Source organism: Chelonia mydas, chromosome 2 (assembly GCF_015237465.2).
Source record: "Chelonia mydas isolate rCheMyd1 chromosome 2, rCheMyd1.pri.v2, whole genome shotgun sequence".
Taxonomy (NCBI): domain Eukaryota; kingdom Metazoa; phylum Chordata; order Testudines; family Cheloniidae; genus Chelonia; species Chelonia mydas.
In genome coordinates this window covers 184,199,299-184,214,814 of record NC_057850.1, presented here as the reverse complement: position 1 = coordinate 184,214,814, position 15,516 = coordinate 184,199,299, and the positions used below count along the sequence as shown (strand labels likewise).

Below are 15,516 nucleotides of genomic sequence, written 5' to 3'. Positions count from 1 at the left end.
AAGAGGGAGGGAAAACAGAGGCAGGGTGCTGTAGACTGACCTCTGGGCATGAAGGGGTGCTTGTGTGGTGGCCAGCTCTGTAACAGTTACAAATGGGTATAACTTAGAGAGAATGTGGGAATTCTAAAACTAAATCTGTTTTCAATATCTCCTCTCTTTAAAATGACAGGTTTCAGAGTAACAGCCGTGTTAGTCTGTATTCGTAAAAAGAAAAGGAGTACTTGTGGCACCTTAGAGACTAACCAGTTTATTTGAGCATGAGCTTTCGTGAGCTACAGCTCACTTCATCGGATGCATAGCATATCGTGGAAACTGCAGAAGACATTATATACACACAGAGACCATGAAACAAAACTTCCTCCCACCTCACTCCCCCGCTGGCAACAGCTTATCTAAAGTGATCCTCAAGTAGAGCCATTTCCAGCACAAATCCAGGTTTTCTCACCCTTTCCCCCCCCCCCACACACACATACAAATTCACTCTCCTGCTGGCAACAGCCCATCCCCCTTTGAAACCCCTCTTTATAATGCGCATGATAATCAAGGTGGGTCACCTCCAGCACTAATCCAGGTTTTCTCACCCCCCCCCCCAGACCCCCCCCCTTTTTTCCAAAAACCACACACACAAACTCATTCTCCTGCTGGCAACAGCTCATCTTACAATGTGCACAGCAATAATCCAAGTTTAACCAGAGTGTCTTGGGGGGGGTTTTGCAGGAAAAAAAAACAAGGGGAGACAGGCTACCTTGCATAATGACTTAGCCACTCCCAGTCTCTATTCAAGCCCAAATTAATAGTATCCAATTTGCAAATGAATTCCAATTCAGCAGTTTCTCGCTGGAGTCTGGATTTGAAGTTTTTTTGCTTTAAGATAGCGACCCTCATGTCTGTGATTGCGTGACCAGAGAGATTGAAGTGTTCTCCGACTGGTTTATGAATGTTATAATTCTTGACATCTGATTTGTGTCCATTTATTCTTTTACGTAGAGACTGTCCAGTTTGACCAATGTACATGGCAGAGGGGCATTGCTGGCACATGATGGCATATATCACATTGGTGGATGTGCAGGTGAATGAGCCTCTGATAGTGTGGCTGATGTTGTTAGGCCCTGTGATGGTGTCCCCTGAATAGATATGTGGGCACAGTTGGCAACGGGCTTTGTTGCAAGGATAGGTTCCTGGGCTAGTGGTTCTGTTGTGTGGTATGTGGTTGTTGGTGAGTATTCGCTTCAGGTTGGGGGGCTGTCTGTAGGCAAGGACTGACCTTTCTCCCAAGATTTGTGAGAGTGTTGGGTCATCCTTCAGGATAGGTTGTAGATCCTTAATAATGCGTTGGAGGGGTTTTAGTTGGGGGCTGAAGGTGACGGCTAGTGGCGTTCTGTTATTTTCTTTGTTAGGCCTGTCCTGTAGTAGGTGACTTCTGGGAACTCTTCTGGCTCTATCAATCTGTTTCTTCACTTCCGCAGGTGGGTATTGTAGTTGTAAGAATGCTTGATAGAGATCTTGTAGGTGTTTGTCTCTGTCTGAGGGGTTGGAGCAAATGCGGTTGTATCGCAGAGCTTGGCTGTAGACGATGGATCGTGTGGTGTGGTCAGGGTGAAAGCTGGAGGCATGTAGGTAGGAATAGCGGTCAGTAGGTTTCCGGTATAGGGTGGTGTTGATGTGACCATCGTTTATTAGCACTGTAGTGTCCAGGAAGTGGATCTCTTGTGTGGACTGGACCAGGCTGAGGTTGATGGTGGGATGGAAATTGTTGAAATCATGGTGGAATTCCTCAAGGGCTTCTTTTCCATGGGTCCAGATGATGAAGATGTCATCAATATAGCGCAAGTAAAGTAGGGGCGTTAGGGGACGAGAGCTGAGGAAGCGTTGTTCTAAATCAGCCATAAAAATGTTGGCATACTGTGGGGCCATGCGGGTACCCATAGCAGTGCCGCTGATCTGAAGGTATACATTGTCCCCAAATGTAAAATAGTTATGGGTAAGGACAAAGTCACAAAGTTCAGCCACCAGGTTAGCCGTGACATTATCGGGGATAGTGTTCTTGATGGCTTGTAGTCCATCTTTGTGTGGAATGTTGGTGTAGAGGGCTTCTACATCCATAGTGGCCAGGATGGTGTTATCAGGAAGATCACCAATGGATTGTAGTTTCCTCAGGAAGTCAGTGGTGTCTCGAAGGTAGCTGGGAGTGCTGGTAGCGTAGGGCCTGAGGAGTGAGTCTACATAGCCGGACAATCCTGCTGTCAGGGTGCCAATGCCTGAGATGATGGGGCGCCCAGGATTTCCAGGTTTATGGATCTTGGGTAGTAGATAGAATATCCCAGGTCGGGGTTCCAGGGGTGTGTGTGTGCGGATTTGATCTTGTGCTTTTTCAGGAAGTTTCTTGAGCAAATGCTGTAGATGCTTTTGGTAACTCTCAGTGGGATCAGAAGGTAATGGCTTGTAGAAAGTGGTGTTGGAGAGCTGCCGAGCAGCCTCTTGTTCATATTCCGACCTATTCATGATGACAACAGCACCTCCTTTGTCAGCCTTTTTGATTATGATGTCAGAGTTGTTTCTGAGGCTGTGGATGGCATTGTGTTCTGCACGGCTGAGGTTATGGGGCAAGTGATGCTGCTTTTCCACAATTTCAGCCCGTGCACGTCGGCGGAAGCACTCTATGTAGAAGTCCAGTCTGCTGTTTCGACCTTCAGGAGGAGTCCACCTAGAATCCTTCTTTTTGTAATGTTGGTAGGCAGGCCTCTGTGGATCATTATGTTGTTCAGAGGTATTTTGGAAATATTCCTTGAGTCGGAGACGTCGAAAATAGGATTCTAGGTCACCACAGAACTGTATCATGTTCGAGGGGGTGGAGGGGCAGAAGGAGAGACCCCGAGATAGGACAGCAGCTTCTGCTGGGCTGAGAGTATAGTTGGATAGATTAATAATATTGCTGGGTGGGTTGAGGGAACCATTGCTGTGGCCCCTTGTAGCCTGTAGTAGTTTAGAAAGTTTAGTGTCCTTTTTCTTTTGTAGAGAAGTAAAGTGTGCGTTGTAAATGGCTTGTCTAGTTTTAGTAAAATCCAGCCACGAGGAAGTTTGTGTGGAAGGTTGTTTTTTTATGAGAGTATCCATTTTTGAGAGCTCATTCTTAATCTTCCCCTGTTTGCTGTAGAGGATGTTGATCAGGTGATTCCGCAGTTTGTTTGAGAGCGTGTGGCACAAGCTGTCAGCATAGTCTGTGTGGTATGTAGATTGTAATGGATTTTTTACCTTCAGTCCTTTTGGTACGATGTCCATCTGTTTGCATTTGGAAAGGAAGATGATGTCTGTCTGTATCTGTACAAGTTTTTTCATGCAGTTGATAGATTTCCACTCCTGGATTTGTGCTGGAAATGGCTCTACTTGAGGATCACTTTAGATAAGCTGTTGCCAGCGGGGGAGTGAGGTGGGAGGAAGTTTTGTTTCATGGTCTCTGTGTGTATATAATGTCTTCTGCAGTTTCCACGATATGCTATGCATCCAATGAAGTGAGCTGTAGCTCACGAAAGCTCATGCTCAAATAAACTGGTTAGTCTCTAAGGTGCCACAAGTACTCCTTTTCTCTTTAAAATGGGCTGCACTGAAATCCCCCTGAAGCTGGGGATGACTGAAATTTCAGTTGGAATTCTGTAGCTTGAGCCTATCCCTAACATTAACATAACCTGTTATGACTTTGTATAATACTACACAAATATTCCACCCCAGAAATATTTATTCCATTTTATCCACAGGAAGGCTTTCTGCATTGACTGGAGCATTCATAAATAATAATATTAAAGTAATTCTTTTCTCATTACAGATGAGCAGGGATCCTAGTTTTCCATTATTAAAAAAAAATAAAATTCTCCTAAAAAACCCGATAAAATCCACTTTTTTCCACTATTAAAATGAAACACTGAACTTTAATTTCTGGAGCTACAATAATATAGGCAACAGTTGAACACAATATTTTACTGTGAGAGTGGAACCCTGTTTAGCTAATCTAATTGGAACTGGGGCCGGATTGGATAATAAAAAATACAGATAATCTGGGAGCTTCAGCCCCCAGTGGTGCGTCTAGGTCTTCAACTGAAGCCTAAGACCCACTGTTGTCAGTGAGAGCCCTGCTACTCGGGGCTTGGGCTGTCAGCGCCAGCTTGGTTAATACAGAGAGCTGGATAATGGCAGCTCGGATAAACGGGGTTCTACTGTACATGTTTTTTCCTCCACAAAATGTGAAAACTAAAGATTCTCTGTAAAAACGCAAATTCTACATTTTTCCATGGCAAATGAATTTCTAGGATCTCTGCAGATGAGGTAGTTTGGTGGTGTGTGGAGCTGCTTCTTCTTTTTTTTTTTTTAAATTGTGCAGGGCGTCTCCTTGAATTTCTGTAGCAGAAGAGAGAATGCACAGACAGTCTAAGAGCTTGTCTTCACTACCGGGGTAAGTCGACCTAAGTTACAATATTCCAGTACATAAGTCAACGTAGCTTAGGTTGACTTACCCAGGTGTCTTCACTATGCTGTGTCGATGGGAGATGCTCTCCGGTCGACTTCCCTTACTCTTCTCAGGGAACTGGAGTACCTGAGTCGACCAGAGAGCGCTCTGCCGTCGATTTAGCTGATTTAGCACGCTGCCATCTTCACTAGACCCGCTAAACTGACACCCACTGCATCGATTGCAGCAGCATCGATCTCCCTGGTAGTGAAGACAAGCCCTGAACAAGGAGTCCAACCAAGTCAGATTGAACATAATTAATAGTGGCAGGAGTCTGTTTGGCTTCATATGGCAGCCCCCTTTAGCTATTCCAGAGATGATGATAACTACCAGTGTAATGTGATGTGGTGTAAAACAAATAAAGACAATGATCAACTCATTTATGATCACTTTCATGACTTTGACCTTTTTAAGCTTTTTGGTTGTAAGCCCTTCCGTAAACTTAAGTCAAGGGACTTAAGCATGTGCTTACATGCTGTGTCGAATCAAAGCAATAATGAGGAAAGGGTCAGGAAAGCCATAGGCAAAAATCAAACAATGTTTTAATTTGTCTTTTCACAGTTGGAAGAAAAGAGGTTTTCAATCTTTGCAGGTGTTCCAAGAATCAGCAGCAATGACTGAGTGAAGTTCACCTAAGGAATAATGCTAGTGACGTGGGCTTTGGTGGCTTTTTGGATCCCTGTTGATGTGGGAGTGCTGAAAGCACAGAGCTCACGTTGACACAGATTATGAAGCAGAAAGTGACGTATGTGCTCACAAACCTTAGGAATCAAGAGCAGAGGTATGTGACGCTCCCAAGAGGCTAGTGCCTCCCATTCAGCTGGTGCATTATTTTAATTTGTAAAATCATCCCAAATGCCATGTCAGCAATTGTCAAATGCATGAAAGATGTTCATATGGGTTTTGGCTTTTCTGTGATAAATGAATATCCTCAGGGCAGTGGTATTACAGTAGAAGCCCAAGATGTGAGTAACCAGATATAGGCAGAGAACAGGGCATCATTCTCAGTTGTGCTTTCCCAAGTATAATGATAGAACACAAGTACCTCACTAGAAGAACTGTGAAGTGAGGATTCATTTTTATACTATATTCTGCAGGTTCCTGTATATGAATCTACTCTGTCACAGAGACATATTAAAATAATTTGGTCTGTATTTATAGTACTTTATGCATATTATACTTTCTAGCTGTTTATAATGCATTTCCCTTGAGTTTATAATTGAGTGAATTAAAAGCATAAAAGGTACAGCTACCAAAAAAAAAAAAAAAAAAAAAAAGAACCTGATCTAAGCATTTTGTAATGGGAGCTAGGATACTACACAAGCCCACCTGCCTTAACTGTTTGAAATAAATAATAAATGTCACAGGCAAGGAAAGGTCCTGAAGTCTTCCTGAAAAGAAAAAGAAACTGATTATATGCTATCTATTTATTTAATTAATTACTTTGATGCCTATCCAGAGTTGTGAGGCAATTACTAAATTTTAAAACACACAATTAGAAATCTAAAATTTTCAGTGCAAAAAACTTTAGTTCATCAATTTTTTTCAATTACAAGAAGATTTTCTAATTAAAATTTCCCCACAAGAACTTAAGCCTGTCTTCCTAACCATATAATACAATCTCACCTAAATTATTCTTCAGCCTTCAACCCACCCAAAATGTGAATTTGTTTTTTATTTTTACTGAAATTTCCACTATTTTTCAGGAGACTATTTTACCATTGGTAGTATAGTGCAGTGGAATCAGTAATAACAATCTCAAACAAGTCATAACACAAATAGAAGAGGCTCAGAGAATGGGCACTGAAAATATTAAGAGGCTTTGGAAGGAATAAAAAAGAGTAGGGTTAGTTTGGAAAGAAAGATACAGAATAAAAATAGCAGGGAAGGGACAGAACCATTAATAAGTAGTTAAGACGTGACCAAGCACTCTCTTGGTGCCCAGTAAATAATGGTAGAGAAGGATGGAATTAGAAAACAACATATTCAAAACAGATTAAAGGAAATGTATTTTTATACAACATATAACTAACGCATGGAACTCACTTCCTCAGGATGTTATTGTGGCAAATTATTATTGCACCAGATTATCTTACTGAAGAAAAGCTCATGCCAAAGGAAACCTCTGCAAAGCTTCCTCCCACAGAGTTTTCTCTGGATCATTCCTTTTAGAGGATGAGGTTTTCCTTGCCTCCCAAACCCACAAAACCCACAGATATCTTGTGATCCAGTTGATGCTAAAGCCATTTATATGAAATTTGTCTCTACACATCAGCTCTGGGGACCCCTGTTCCTCACCCTTTAGCTTCTTGGTAATGTGGTTCCGTAGGAGCTGTGCTGCCACTGTCTCTTTAATTCACTGCTGCACCTGGAATCCTCTATGCAGGTGGTGGCGATGTGAGTGCTGTCTTAATTCTTCTGAAAATTCTCTGCTGGTTTCTTGTGTTGGAGGAAGTGTGTCATGTGCATAGAGCCTCTGACTTCTTGTGCAGATCCCTGATGCTGCAGTAGGCTCTGCATGGAAACTACAGGAATTGTGTTATAGAGGACACCTCTGCACAGTCAGGAGTGCTTTGCAAATGGATCCTGGGGCATGGTTTGGTGCTGTGGTATGTTTCAAAGTAGATAAAACATTTTTGTTCATCTGCAGCTACACTGTAATAAATTATAGGGACCCATGTTGTGAGGCAGATAGGCCTGCATATAAAAATGCAACCCCAAAGTTGTGATTTTTGTGTGTGTGAAGGAAAATACATTTACTGTAACCAAGATAAAGTCTAACCTCTTATCCAGATTTTGTGTGTCAAAAATTATGTTTCAGGTTGAGCTGCTGAGTATTGAAATATAAAAGGATAGATCATTAGCATTTTCTAGTATGTCAGTTCCTGTATTCCCAGGCAGGACATAAAATAATTCCCAGACTTGCAGTGTTTGAGAATAGATTATGAAATCAATGGGATTTTTGACCTAGTAGGATCAGGCCACATATCTGTATACTCGATAAAAAAAGAATCTTTTCTCTTGTCTGAGGGTTTGTCTGTTAGGTGTGTGTTCTCAAAAACAAGTCTCTGAAAGCTGCAACCTTTCAAGCCAAACCTACTGTTTTGTGGCTCTATGCTTTACCTGAGGAATATTGCACTGAAAAATTTTGATTTTTAACTTCAACTGCCTGATCTTAGAACAAGTTAAGACTGCTGATGAGTAAAATGTAGGGAATTCTGTTTCATCTCTATGCTGACAAGTTGGGTATCTTAGCAGTCTGGCTTTCATTACTGTTCCTTTTGAATTTTACACTCAGGAGTGGCATAGGGTTGGTAAATGGAGATACAAAGATTGTGAGAAACAGCTGTTAGGTGCCAGAAACTACAACGTAACAGCATTCAGTAAAGAAACAGTATCTGATTTTTTTCCCTTTTTTAAAGAGGGGCTGGGATGGCATAAAGGGATGTTGTGTGTTATCAAGGCACCCAGAATTGGATTACTGTTAATGTTTATTGAATTCAATGTAGTTTTTCAAATGAAAACTTATATCTATCAGGGATGAATAATCTACATATGTGTATCATCTGTTCATTGGTGTACTGACCCAGAGTCCTTCAGGGAGTATACTAAATCCATATGATGTACCTGAAGCTGCATATTGCATTTGGATTTCCAAGTTAGCTGACAGATATGTAAAATCACACAGACAGACAGCTCCCCACTGACTCTGCATCTGAGAAGGTTCCTGTGCAGTGTTTTAATTAAGGTTATTTATTTCTTTATTATGATGATTGTGTTTTAATTGCTTGTGAATCACTGTAGGGGCTGAGGTGTGGGTGTCTCATGAATATTATTATGACAGCATGTACATGGAATACATTGCACTTTTGGAAAATGAGCCCACATTTATACACTTCTGATACATTCTTTCCTTTGTCTTGAATAGTTCCCGTTGAAAAACAAACGAAAAAGCTGACTTGGAATTCTGATTTTAGTCTCTGAATGTTATTTTACGACTCTCCCCTGATTCAGCATAGGTAACTAGCAGTATATGTATTTACAGCCCATATTAATGTAAGTACATCTTGTTCAGAGAGCATAGTTCTGCTAAAAGTAGTGAGGTAATTTTGAGTAGAATTCTATGTGAAGGTAAAGTCTTTTATGCCCAAATCCTCCCCTCCAGAACACAGCCTGAACACGGGGGTGGATCTCTGCAGGGGGAGCAAGGAAAAGGGAATCCAACTTTTGTGACTATATTGCAGCCTCTGTGCTCTTATGTGCGGATCTTCTGGCCCTTGTGTGTTGACAAATAGGGCTGAGAGAAAATTTTTGGCGTATAATTTCAAGACACTGGAACTGTGAATTCAGCTCAAATTTGGTGAGTAGTTTCAGCTGAAAAAAAAACACCCCTGAAGTTTGTATTGGAAATGTCAGTGTTTCATTTGGACATTTTCTAAACTAACCATTTTGACGTTTCATTTTGAATGGACACTTTGTTTAGAAAAAAGAAAAGGAGGACTTGTGGCACCTTGGAGACTAACCAATTTATTTGAGCATGAGCTTTCGTGAGCTACAGCTCACTTCATCGGATGCATACTGTGGAAATCGCAGAAGACATTTTATACACAGATACCATGAAACAATGCCTCCTCCCACCCCACTCTCCTGCTGGTAATAGCTTATCTAAAGTGATCATCAAGTTGGGCCATTTCCTTGAAATGACATTAAAATGAAATCTTGCATCTTTGGCCTTTCATTGTGGCAATTCTCTTCTCTCTTTCTCTTCTTTCCTCTCTAGGTGAGAGATCCAGAACCCTAAGAATCCCATTCATTTTCCCATACATTAACTTCCCCTTAAAGCCCCTGTTTTCCAGAGAATCCATTTGAAGTTGAAGTTCATTCCTTAAACAGGAGAGGGAATGTCCAGTGGCTGAAGCAGGGGAGTCAGGAGACCTGGATTCTATTTATGGCTCTGCCACTGATTATGTGTGTGTGAAGTTGGACAAATAATTTAATTTCGTTTGCCAGCTTTGTGCCTCAGTTTACCCAACTGTAAAAAGATGATAATAGCCATCTTTGCAAAGAACTTACAGATCCTTGGATGAAAAGGTGTTAACCAAGGGCAAGGAATGATGATTGTTGTTGTTGGCTGGAGAATTTTCTGTTCCATCGGATTGAGCATCCTGCCTGTGCCACTCTTCCATCCCATGCAAGTCCAGAGAAGGAGACACAGGGACAGGCAGTTTTAACTAGGCAACCTACATGGAATGAAAATCAGGGCAGCCTGTATTTTTTTTAACAACTGTTTTGATGCAGCCAAGTGGATATGTAATGTGCATAGATAGCATTCATCCACAAGAAATCTAGTAGCTGTCATCCACATATGCCCAATTCAGACAGAGCCTCATCAGCTGCATTACTGAGCACAAATTATTTCAAATGCTAGAATAGGCACTTCCCCCTCTCCTTTTTGAACATATGAGGTGTGATTAGGGTTATCAGCTGTGTTGATGCAGAATTTTATTCACTAATTACTGACTACTCCAGCTTGCAAAACCATAGCAAAAAATGTACCAATCCAGATGCAAGAAAAATTAAGATATTTGACAGGTTTCAGAGTAGCAGCCGTGTTAGTCTGTATCCGCAAAAAGAACAGGAGTACTTGTGGCACCTTAGAGACTAACCAATTTATTTGAGCATAAGCTTTCGTGAGCTACAGCTCACTTCATCGGATGCATGCAGTGGAAAATACAGGGGGGAGATTTTATATACACAGAGAACTTGAAACAATGGGTGTTACCATACACACTGTAAGGAGAGTGATCAGGTAATGTGAGCTATTACCAGCAGGAGAGGAAAAAAAAACCTTTTGTAGTGATAATCAAGGTGGGCCATTTCCAGCAGTTGACAAGATCATGTGAGGAACAGTAGGGAGGGAAAATGAATGTTTATTCCCCTCCCCCACTGTTCCTCCCACTCTCATTACCGTGTGTATGGTAACACCCATTGTTTCATGTACTCTGTATATATAAAATCTCCCCCCATATTTTCCACTGCATGCATCCGATGAAGTGAGCTGTAGCTCACGAAACCTTATGCTCAAATACATTGGTTAGTCTCTAAGGTGCCAGAAGTACTCCTTTTCTTTTTAAGATATTTGACTTATCCAATAGAATAATTTCTCACCCCAGGTGAGCAGGTAAGTTTTAATTTTGTAAGACTGCCATGTGCAATATTTACTGCAATAGCGCATATTCACATTGCACTGTAACTCAGCCAATGAAACTGCTCCAGTGTGACAGTACAAGACTTAATACTGATAGTACAGTTTGTACCCCCTTCATCAGCTAGGACACAACTTCTACCTTTGGCTAGTTGGGTGGGAGGAATAAAATGTTTTCACGGTATCTTGTGTCAGGGCAGTCTCTATACAGATTCCTCATGTAGTGGTAATACCTAGCTTAGTAGGTGTCCCTCTAGGGTTTAGCTCCAGCAACTCTAACAACCAGTTACTTTCTACCAACTGGGTTACTCCTTTAGCTCAAGTGGCAGAGGCTCGTGCTTTTGATGCTTAAAGGCCTCAGTTGGATTCCTGCTAATGATAGTAAACTCTGCGTATATGGTCACAGTTCATTACACTCATGCTAAATAGACTCCGGGGGTGAAGTTTAAAACTGCTGCCCCCACCACATTCTTTACATCTGTTGCCACTGTTTACTTTCCAGGCAGTGGATCATGCTCAGATGAGAATTTAATTGTCCCTTTGTCCCACCCCCAAGTCATCAAAGGATAGAACTGTTGGGGCAGAGGGTCACTAACTATGAACTGTTCTGTGCTCCCTGGAGTCTTGATGTGTGGATGAAAACAACATACAGATATTAGAAAATATCATGTATCCTGATATACTATAAGAACAATATAATAAGAGGCCATATGATGCCCTTGAGAATCTCTTGGAAGGCTGGAAAACAGAAATTCACCTGAAATGAGTTAAAATAGGAATGACTTTGGCCTACAATATGCCAAAATATTCTAGGCTGATTTTGCCCTCAGTTATACTGGCACAATTTCATTGACTGTGTTTGAGATGTGCCAGTATAATTGAGGGCAAAATTTGGCCCTCAGATTTACACATTTTTTAAAAAAATCCCAATTATGAATCACTTTATCATAAGCTGATAGCCTCAGCTGGAGTACTGTGTCCAGTTCTGGGCCCAACATTTCAGGAAAAATGTGGAGAATTTGGAGAAAGTCCAGAGCCTGGGCACAAGTCAGACAGCATTGTGTATAGACAGAAGGGGTGAGGGGTTGGGTTTGAGCCTGAGGCTGGGTTTACATTGAAGTGTAGAGATACAATTAGACATTTCAAAGTCAACTGTGGGACTTCCTACCCAGGATTGGGTCCAATGTTAGGAGGAAGCACAGTCCGGACAAAATGAGCACAGGTTTGGGAATCTAAAGCTCTAATTCTGGCTCTGTCACTAACTCACTGTGGTACCTTGAGTAAGTTACTTCACTTCTGCCTCAGTTTCACCATCTGTAAAATAATACCTACCTGTTTTATAGAGGGCTGTGAGAACTGATTAGTTAATGTCCATAAAGTGCTTTGTAAACATTAATCTAATCTGTGCTAAATAGTAGTGTTTTTGCTCTATAAAAATTGTGATACTTCCAAAATTAACATAACTTTCACAGAAATAATGGGAATGGATGCAAATTGGGTGCCAATCCAGCCACTTTGAATTGAATTTTGTAAAAAAAAAAAAAAAAAATTGATTTTACACAGAATATGTGACAGAACAGAAATCGGTAACCTGGGAGGGCTCTCTTCTCAAGTGAGTTTTGTTCTTTTAAAAACTGCTTTCAGTTTCTTGGCCAGATTTAGTTCTGACGCTGAGCTGTCCTCAATGCCAGAAGAGGTGAGGGAGGTAAACTAGGGTGCTTTCAGCCTATGCCAGCTCTCACCAATTGCCAGAGCACAGCCATGCTGATGCCAAGTGTCGCGTTTGACTTTAATAATGATTCCAGATTGTCAAATAACAGACTCAGATGGAATGATGATCTTTGAGTAAATAAATCAGAGATTAGTGCAGCACTCTACAGAAAGAATAGATACATTGCCACCTTTGAGTAAGGTAAAGAGCTGGCCTCTCTGTCTCTCTTCTCTTTACCTGGTAGGATGCCAGCAGTTTGCTCTCCTGCACCTAATTCCCAAAACATTTGTCGTTTTTTATAGAGTATGAGACAAAGAAACCCCTTTTTGGTGGAAAAAATACTTTCCTACGATTAATTTCACTGTGTCCTCTTTTGATATTTTCAATTTACTTCAATACTTATAGAATTTATTTTATGGTCTCTCTCTGGGTTACTTGATCGGTAAACTAAGGTGAATTCTAATCTAAGGTCATTATTACTGTTTCATCCCTCACAGAACGCATCTGTACTAACAATTATCTGTCATCAACCATCCAGTCCATTACAGAAAACATCTGCCCTAACAAGTATTCCTTATCAGTCACCCAGTTTTGTTTATACTTCTGTAGCCACTTCTAGTAGTGTGGGGGGGGGCTTGTTTTCCCTGGACACCTATCTTCCCACAGACTTGGAAGTAGCAGTCATAATGAAGTACAGTCTGATATTTGATCACATGGAGATTCTGAATTCAGGTCACTCACAGATTAATAACCAACACTCTCTTGCTTTAGGATTAAAACATATTTTGCTAATACCGTAAAGATTTTGGGAGAATAGTTTAATATGTGAAAAAAATTAACATACATCAGAAATAGGACTACAAAGTTTACTGTTTACTAACAGGTACTAACACAGGGCTTTTCCTTGGCCATTCCTACATGACTCCTCCATGGGAGTGGGGAGAGGCTGTATGAGGTTGTCATAGAGCCAGCTCCACCGATGGGTTCCCCTTATGTCAGGTCTACATGCCTGTTAAGGCTTTAGGTTCAGAAAGCTGGAGATTCATGTAACAGATGTAATGTCCTAGCGTGCATATTCAGTCAGTGTGCATAAATAAATAATTGCTTAATTTATATAAACCCCCACCAATAAAGTCTATCACTTCTCCTCTCTCGGTTTCTCTCTGTCTCCCCTAACTCTTTTTCTGCCTCACCATATAGTTCTTTGGAATTTCTGCCTCCCCCTCTCTGACTTCCTCCATCTTCTTTCTCTTCCTGCCCCAGCTAGAAGAGTGGCTTAAAGGCACTCACAGGCCTGCCTTTTGAGCCTTTAGCCTCATGCCCCCATCTCACCTACCATGGAAGGTAGCTTTCCTGGTGGCAGTGACGTCGGCGAGGCGAGGCTCCGAGCTGCAAGCCCTGACCTCAGAACCGCCATACATGGTCTTCTATAAGGACAAGGTCCAGCTCCGGCCCCACCTGGCCCTCCTTCCTAAGGTGCTGTCTACTTTCCACATGAGCCAGGATATCTTCTTTCCAGTCTTCTGCCCTAAGCCCCATGAGACTAGTGAAGAGAGGTGCCTCCACACTTTGGACATAAGAAGGGCCCTGGCTTTCTACCTAGATCGGACAAAGCCTTTCCATAAGTCGACTCAGCTTTTCATCTCTACAGCTGATAGGATGAAGGGCCTCCCGGTGTCCACCGAGAGGATTTCTAACTGGATCACCTCTTGCATGCGGACCTGCTATGGGTTGGCGGGAGTCCCTCCACCGCCAGTTGTCAGAGCTCACTTGACCAGAGCTCAGGCATCTTCAGCGGCCTTCCTGGCACACTTCTCGATCCAGGACATCTGTCGAGCCGCGATGTCGTCCTCAGTGCACATGTTCACGGCCCACTGTGCCATCACTCAGCAGGCCAGGTGCAACCCTGGGTTCGGCAGAGCAGTGTTGCAATCTACACATTCGTGAACTCCTACCCGCCTCCGAGGGATAATGCTTGAGAGATAGAGGAGCACAAAGTAATAGTGAGATGATTATCATTTGTCTAATCAGCAGTGTTAATAATTCACCAATTGTTTGGCCAGGTGCATATCTTTCTTACCATAGTTGAATTTGAAGGAAAATATCCATGCTTTTCATACTCTTGCACTAAATTTCCCCAAATAGTTTTTGGTGGAAAACCCAGAATATCTTGTGTCTGCCACTTTTCTGAAAAGGCAGTGCAGCTATATTCTTCGATTCCCTCCAAGCGGACTGTCAGACTAACATACCTTTTGCATCTTCTTATTTTTTGTCATCTGTGTTATCCTGAGCCTAGAAGTGGTATCTTATTCTCCAATGTTAAATCTAAGTGTTAAATATTTTCAGCTGTTCAAAAGCCTTCAGTTTCAGAGAGCTTTATTTAAAAGCATAAAGGAAGTGAACCAAATCCTGCTATCTTTTATTTAGTCGTTATTCACGCAAAACTCCCACTAATTTACCTGAGTAAAGACTGTCAGGATTTGGCCCAATACCTGTTGAGATTTCCTGAAAGGTATAATAGTGAAGCTTGTCTTGGGTTCCTGTTTTTTCTGGTGCTGCTTTTGTCTTGCCGTCTCCTTTTTGCAACTTGTTTCTTTTAAAAGTTGTCTTAACAGTATGTTATCTGACTGTCTGTAAACCCAGTGGTGTACTAGATTATCCTGACCTTAGCTAGTATTCAAGAAATGTCCATTGCAATTTTAAAGTAGTTCAGAAGTTTGAGGATTCTGTAGCTGTTGTCTCACTCTGACTGTATTTAATTTTAAAATTAGTTATAGGTTTCTAAAAATAAGTATAAAACAGTCATTTCTAGGATTAGAAAAATTGTTCTCACAGGTTGCTGAAATCCTTCACTGTAATTTCCATTGACTATTTCTTTTTTCCCCATCTCTGCTTTCCTGCCTTTAGCAGAAAACTTTTTATCTCAAACATGGAGAAATAAGCAGGGGTTCTGGAATAATTTGCGTAGTTGGAGTGCTGAGAGCCATTGAACCAAACTGTAAACCCTTTTTCTGATGGAAACCACTTCAAGCCAGGGGGTGTGCCAGCACTCCTACTTCCAGCACCTATGGAAATAAGTCAGTTGTTGTCACTGGGAAATGT

General features: G+C 41.6%; 1 protein-coding gene across 1 annotated transcript in view; it reads left to right on the top strand.

Moving 5' to 3' along the window:
* Window positions 1-6,917: 6,917 nt before the first annotated feature.
* The window catches only part of TMEM108 (transmembrane protein 108), a 327,045-nt gene continuing 318,446 nt past the window's right edge, over window positions 6,918-15,516 (top strand). The window contains exon 1 of the mRNA XM_043540806.1: window positions 6,918-7,107. The gene's annotated coding sequence lies outside the window, so the exon portion shown is untranslated. The remainder of the gene's footprint in view (window positions 7,108-15,516) is intronic.